Here is a 7,526-nt window from a genome sequence, read left to right as displayed (position 1 = left end):
CATTACTGTAGTAAATTCTGATAGTCTTGAAAAATTTCCCATTTCCTTTTTTCCCCTAACCCTTATTACGGTATCTGTCTAGCTATCTTTGGTTATTATTTTTCTCAGCACTGTTATTTGGATTCCTTACTTCCCATTTTGCTCTTCTCGTTTTACCTGGCCATCTCAGGATCTCAACCCCCTTCTCAAAATGTCACTTATCAGTCTCCTCTTCAAGAATACATCCTATGTCATATCAGCTGTGCTTCAGGACAAAGTAAAAAAAATTTTTTCACTTCATCCTGGAAGATGGTTGAAAGTGTGGGAAGAGAAGAGCTTTGGTGTAAAGTCTTTACAAAAGCATCTGAGGTTTCTCCTGGTTTTATTTCTCTCACTTACCCAGCAGCTACACTCTGTGTCTTGCCCAGGACTCTGGTAACTTTTGCCAAGTAAGTGATAACGTTAGTACCACACCACTTCGCAGAAAATGATGTCCTTCTAAGCTCTCTGCCCTTGTACAGCAGTCCCTTTTACTTTTATTGGCCCAGGAGAGTAATGTAAAGCTTTTCTTTCTCTAAGAAGAATCACTAATGTCTAAGAAAGTACCTGCACAGAGCTGTAGACCCCCAGATCTAGACTCACCCTGCCATGCTATTTCAGTTTACCAGTGCTGGGCTGCTCTTTGCAATCCCAGCACTGCACTACTGCATCCTCTTTCCTCCAGTTCTGCCTCTTCTACTGTAATACTTCCCTCCTTCCACTTCAAAAAGTGTTTCTCCCACACCATGGCAGGACTAACCATACCTCTGTCAAGACCAATAGACATTTATCTAACTGCCGGGTCCTCTGCTCCCAACCTTTCCCTGCCTGCTCCCACTTCCCCATCGGGAATCGGACCCCATCCCTCTGAATTCCTCCATCCCCTGCTCTGCAGAACAAGCCCAGGCACCGCCTTGGTTGCTGCGGAGCCACACGGCAGCTGGCAGCAAGTGACTGACAGGGACTGTTTGCCCTGGGCGTAAGAGTCTACAAACAGGAGTCTGCACACACACATCCTGCTCTGTGCACTCTCACCTTGGCATAAAAACCTGCACAGAGGCAGTGAGCTGCTCCCCATCGGTGGTAACCGTTCGTCCCCTTCACACAATTACAGAGGAGCTTGGGGCTTCCCTAGGAGATGACCTGGCTTGCTGCTGCTGGGGCAGTGCCCCACCGACGTCTCTGTTGGGGCTGAATGCCTCTGTTCTTGGTCATTCTTTACTCCATTAAAACAATGTTACATCCAGGCTCATTTCACAGTTCCCAACTGAACAGTGCTTGTGGCCACAGAGCTCCTGAACATCTGATATGCATTTACATATTCTGTAATGTATATTAATGGCAAAAATACTGCTTAAGCTGCTAAGCGAAATGTAAGAGAATCTGCACTATATTTCAAAATCATTGTTAAGAGAAGATGTGTGTGGGAGAGCAGCCAGGACTGGTTGCTCACACTGGTAGATAATAGGGAAAAGGAACATGTGTTAACATCTGCAAATGGATAAAATTGGGATAGAGAGGGAAGAATATAGAGGAAAAATTTTCCACTTCTCCAAAATCAAAGCCCAGGCTTTCACGCTAAAAGGCGTATTGTGTTCCTAAACAGGAAAATGTTAAAAAGACTGTACCATATTCAGAAATGTACCTTACAAAGCTTTATGTCCAGGGTCAGGGTAAATGTTATATATTCTGCAAAGGGCAACATTCATATATTGGAGAAGATGAAAAGGACAGAGATGGGTGATGAAAATTCTGTGTCTTATTTGCTACTCTTAAATTCTTGTCCATGTTGACTCTGATGATTAAAAATTATCCTGGATATTCTTAATCCCTTTAAGCAACTTTTAAGATTAATGAACTCTGTTTTAGTATTAGGTAATATATTGGTCATCATATAATACAGATTTAGAATTTTAAAAGATTGCTATCAATTATTCTAGGAAGCAAGTTTAGATTGCCTAAGCGGAGAAAAGGAGGTAAGGAGGTCCTTTTGCAGAGAATGTACACATCCATTCCTAGGAAGCCAAACAACACTGAGGTGGTTCATGTGAACTGGGAACTGAACATGATGAGAAACTGGCAAAGGCCAAACGTGTATGTGGATAGAGCCCCGTATCCTTACAAAGACCTGGAGCCCTTTTATTTTCCTTGACTGCTATTTTCTGCCTGTAAATGAAATCTGAACCATTTGTGAAATTCAGTTTGGGTCAGGCCTTTGGAGACACCCCTGCTTTTTCTTCAGGCAGTTCCTAAGCATCTGGGCATTGAACAGTTCATGGTCCCCCCCGGTCCAGAGAACATAGGTCCCTGACAACCTGGAGATCTTGGCTCTATAATTCAGACTGCAGAGACCTAGACTTGAAATTGTATTTCAGTTTCTGATGCTAGCAAGTATGACAGCCAGCACAGACTATGGCTGTGAACAGAGGATGAGCTGAAAGCCCTTCTACTCTAATACAGATTAAGGAAGGCCCCTTACTTCTAATCGCACTATCGCCTCCCGGCAATGGTCTGAAATACTTCTGTTGATTTGCTCTGGTAGGGAGAAAGACTGTCAAAGCTTGTCAGGAAAGATGAGAATATATAGGTATTTTCTTTTAAGATTAATATTTCAGCTGAAGAGAGTTGGCAACACAAGTAAAAATTTTGCTGCTGGAGTTGTTATTTTGTATTGATTGCATTTTTAAAGATTTTTCTATCGGGGAGAGGTAGACATTTTGTTATTGCTGTGTATTAATCAAAAGGACTGAAAAATATTGCAGGCCCTACTCTGACTTCTTTGTGGACTTAAAAGTCAGTTGAGGTTTTATGGACAGAAGTGATACTGGATTAGACTCTGTTTTTAAGGGCTAGATATTTAACATTAATACAGTTTGAGCAATTACTTCTGATGTGTTACACATGGGAGACACTTATCTCTGCAGTTTAAAAGTCAGAATTTTCCTTTTGAACAAATGAGGATAAACTAAAACTTTCACTGGACCTTTAAAAGTGAGCTTCGTTCTTGCTGACCTGAAGAGATTGTTCTTAGGGCAATCACCTGTCTCAACACAGAATATCAGATTTTTTTCAGTTGTATGCAATTTTAGCATTACTGCATTAGAAGTTTCCTTTACATAAGCCATAAAAAAGTACACCTCCATTTTTACAGCTTTAAAGGATCCCAGAGCAGCCTTAATTAAAAATATATTTGCTTTGTATATTTAATTCAGCCTCTAATGCTTCTCATGTAGTGTTAAAGTCAGTTAAAAGAAAGTCTCTGCTTTTATAACCTTTAAATTTTTTTACCAACTCAGCAGCACAGTCATTTCGTTTTTAAAGCTACTTACTAAATCTCACCTGAAAAAATTGATCCATGGAGCTGTGCAGTTTCTGCCCTTCAAAGGGAAATCTACTGCTACCCCCATTTAGTGCAGAACTCTGAGCAAAGTAACACGTTGAACTCTTTATTGAAACAGCTGATGTTATCGGCCAATTTGTTCAATATTTGTTGTATCAAGTAGATTTCTAGGTTCTAATTTTAAAAACCTGTACGTGTCTCTTCACCTTATCTGTTTCAATAGTTATTTTGCGTTGTCTCTTAACTTGTGGTAAAAGCAATGACAACCTTTAAAAACAAAGAATCCAAGGTTTGCATACGAATCCTTGGCTGTGCAACAACAACTCTCAGGAGCAGTCTCCAGGTTGCCAATGTTTATAATTTTATAATCCTCATCATACTTTAGCTTCTTAAACCTTCAACTCTGGGGGCATGGTGATGACAGGACTCAATTTTCATTGAAAAGATGCATGTTAAGGTTAAAAAAAGAATGGAAAACAGGAAAAAGACTATTTTGAATCCAAATTATGATTTTTAAGTTATCTACATTTGCAATACTGCAATCCTAGTAACATTGATATTAATACTTCTGAATAAAACCATTTTTTATGATGAATAAGGCCTTCTAGTAGAAATTTTTTCAGTTGTGGAAAATCCCAAGTGTTACCCTTTTAACCTGTTTCCTTAGCATTTGAGTTTTCAAGGGAATTTCTTGCACAGTGTCACAGACAGTCTGAACTCCAAAGGGTTAAAGTCCTGGCATTTCTTCCGACTGGTATTTCCAAATCTCTCCTGGGGCCCATGCGGCGTTTATGCCAAAACGCTTTATTATTGTACAAACACAGTGTAAGAGAAGGAGGAGGAAAAAAAGCCCTTCGCCTGTATTTTGTCCTCTACGAGCAGGCCCTGCTCGCTGCTTTGAAGCTAACCATACCAACTCGAAACCTATTAATACCCACAAGAGATATTTAAAGGGCAAAACCAGCGCTGTTTCAGGACGCTGCACGCCGGGCCTGGGTCTACGGGGCGGTGTCAGCGCCGGTGGCGTCGCCGGTTATTTCTGTGAGGGAAGCGAGGCCGGCGGGAGGCGGGAGCGCGGCGGGCCCCTCTCCCCGCCCCGGCCGCGCTGCCCCCCGCTGCCGGGCGCCTCCAGGCTCGGCCAGGCTGAGCGGGGCGACGGCCCCGTGCCGGCGGCTGCCGCTTCCCCTCCGCGCGGGCGCGCGGCCGGTGTTTTTCCACGGCCGCGGCGGGCGCTGAGACGACGGCTGCGCCTTTCCCCCCTCCCCCCTCCTTCGCCGCCCCTTTCCCCCCCCCCGGTAACTTTTTTTCCCCCAAAACTGGGGTTTGACGTATGCCTCCTCGATACCGAGTGACCAATCAGGCGGTTACTAAGGCGGGAAGCCAGCCAATCGGTCAGCGTTGCTACCTGCGGGTAGTATTTTTAGCCGCAGAGGCCGGGGGGGGGGGGGAGGTGGCCCCAGCGGGGGCTTTGCTCTGCGCCCCCCTCCTGTGAGGCCGCCGGCGCCCTGTACCGGCCGCCGCAGCGGGGCCTCGCCGTCGCCTGGCCGCGGGGCGCCTGACCCTGGCGGCCCTCCCGCTGGCTCGGGGAGGGAGCGAGCCGCCGCCTGGCTCCGCGGCTCCCCTGGCCGCGAGGGGCTGCGAGGTGCCCTCGCCCCCCCCCCCCGCCGCGGGCTGCCGGCCCCCACGGAGCCGCACTCGGCCGCTACCGCGGCCCCTCGGGCCGTCGCCGCCCGTCCCCCCTCGGGCGCCGCAGCGGCGGTCATGGGAGATGTAGTTCAGCGCGGCCCCCCTCCCCCCTTCCCTGCAGAGACGAGGGGCGCGAGGGCAGGGTTTGACGTCGCCAGTGACGCAACCGTGTTCTGAGGTGAGGAGCGAATTGACGTAGAGAGCGGCCCCTCCACGCCGGCGTGGGGGAGGGGAGGCAGGCGGGGGGGGGAGGGCGGCGCCGCGGGGAGGGGGCTGAGGGAGCCTTCGCCGCGCCGGGGGCGGAGCCAGGCAGGTGGTGGGCGGGGCGTGGCGGGACGCGGCTGAGAGGGAGGGCGGTGGCTGGGGGCGGTGGCTGGGGGCGGGGCCGGGCGGGGCGTGTGGGCGGGGCGCTGCTGGGGGGCGGGGGAAGAGAGGCCATATATAGGGGCGCGTCGGGCGGCCGGGCAGGAGCAGAAGGAGCCGAGCTGCGGCGGCCGAGTGCGCCCGTCGTGGGGGTGTGAGCAGCGCAGCCCTCCCCCCCTTTCCCTCCCCCCCCCTTTTTTTTTCCAACCCTCCCCCTCCCTCTTTTTTTTTTTTTTTTTCGGTCTTCTTTCCTCTCCCCTCCCATCCTCGCCGAGGGAGCCGGCTCTCGGAGATGGGGGTCGGGTGCTGAGCCCCCCCCGCCCCCCGAGCACTCACACCCCCGCCGGGATTGTTTGCACTACCCCCACGCCCACCCACCCACCCACCCACCCGGGTGAGTACCGCTCGCTGAGGGCGGGGGGCGGCGCGGGGAGCCGCGGGGGGAGCCCTCGGCTGAGGCGGCCCCGCTGTGAGGCGAAGGGCCGAGGCGGCCCCGGCCGCGCGGGTGGGGGAAGGGCCGAGGTGCCGTGAGGGGCGCAGCCGGCGCGGGGCGGAGGGCGCGGGGGCAGCCGCAGCCCCTCGCAGAAGCGGCCGAGGGGAGGGCACGGCGCCGGGCCGCGAGAGGGGCCCTCCCCAAGCGGTCGCTGGACGCGCTCGGGCGGGGAGGAGTGAGCGTCGCCGGCTGACTAATAGCTGCTGATCGCGCTGGGCCTCCTCGGGCAGGGCCGGCAGCCGCCCGGCGGGACCCTGCCCCGGCGGGGGGAGGCGGAGGGGCGCCGCTGCGCCCAGGCCCGTGCGGCGCCGAGGGGGGCCTCGCTAGCCCCCCCCCTCCTTCCAGCCGCCCCCCTTCTTCGTTTTCTCTCTTACGGGCTCAGAAACTGCTTCTCTTCCTCCTCCTCCTCCTCCCGCTGCTGCTGGAGCTCCCAGGGCTGTGAGCAGAAATCTAATGAGCCCCAACTGCCTGGTTATGTAACTCCCCACACGCTGCTCACGGCTCCTGCTTTTAGCCCCCGCTGCCATTGCTTTGCTGTTGGAGCCATCAGCGTGCTGGGGCCCCTTAAAAATATTGTCCTCATCAATTAAAAAAAGCTTGAAATGATCGAGCTGGTTTTGTTTAATCAGCTGTTTATACTGTGAATCAGTTTGGGGGCTTAGAAGAATTCATAGTGTCTGCCCAGCGCCTTGAAAGGATCGTTTCTTCCCTAAAGGACGTGGAGGAGGGGAAACAAAACAGATGGATTAATAAATCATTTTTTAAATGTCCCTTTTAACCATCCAATCAGCTTTTCTGTACTGAATGTGTCCCTTTTGTAAATATCTTCTGTTTGCCCTTGATCTTTTCCTTATCCCCACCCAGTGCTGATCCAGCAAACGTTTAAAGGTCGCCTTATCATACAAGCTTTTGAACTATTCCCATTCCATGTTGAGGGGAACACAAGTGGCTCGGAAATAGGGTTTCAGGCTTTAAAAGGAGATTATGTGGAGCAAGAAGAAAAAAATAACATTGTATTCACATTTTTATGGGATTTTGATATTGACTTTGATTTCTCTAATCTTTAGTGACAGATATACTAAATTTTGTACCTAGTGATGCAGTGCAGAAAAGCGCACCATTAACTGAAATTCTTGCTGGGCGTTTAACTTGAGCCAAAAATATTTATATTTTTTTTGACTGGAACTTCTTGTACAGTGCTGTCTTCTGTGGACAAGTACCTTATGCTAAGGTATTGCAGGATTTTCAGTTGCAGTGCATGTTCTAATACTTGATTCTAGTCCTTTCTCTAACTTTAGGTAGCTCATTTCTCTTTTGTCCTTTGTGAAGGAGTGACAACCATATTTTATATTAAATATAAAATGGAGTCATGGAGAGGGAGAAAAGCAATTGCTTTGACTGAGGCTATCAAAAGCCCTGCTGGCTCTAGTAACTTTCAGAAATCCTTACTGTACATAATGTAAAATATGCATTTATATGCATATGTGTATAAAATATGCATATATTACATTTGATATGTGTATATAAAATTGTAGAAAGGGGGGAAAATGTGAATTAATTTCTTGTAATCATTTAAGTTATTGCCACCTCTATCACAGAAAATGCATCTGTATTTTGCACGCACTG

General features: G+C 49.4%; 1 protein-coding gene across 3 annotated transcripts in view; it reads left to right on the top strand.

Moving 5' to 3' along the window:
* The first annotated feature begins 5,076 nt into the window (after positions 1 to 5,076).
* Positions 5,077 to 7,526, top strand: part of TOB1 (transducer of ERBB2, 1) — a 5,633-nt gene continuing 3,183 nt past the window's right edge. The window contains exon 1 of one of the 3 annotated variants that reach the window (XM_064522662.1): positions 5,077 to 5,222. The gene's annotated coding sequence lies outside the window, so the exon portion shown is untranslated. Of the gene's footprint in view, positions 5,223 to 5,501; positions 5,802 to 6,233; positions 7,132 to 7,526 lie in introns of those variants that run through there. The other 2 variants (XM_064522661.1, XM_026099085.2) reach the window with 2 other exon arrangements.

The sequence above is a fragment of the Dromaius novaehollandiae genome, chromosome 18 (assembly GCF_036370855.1).
Source record: "Dromaius novaehollandiae isolate bDroNov1 chromosome 18, bDroNov1.hap1, whole genome shotgun sequence".
Classification (NCBI taxonomy): Eukaryota; Metazoa; Chordata; class Aves; order Casuariiformes; family Dromaiidae; genus Dromaius; species Dromaius novaehollandiae.
This window is presented reverse-complemented; position numbering and strand designations above follow the sequence as displayed.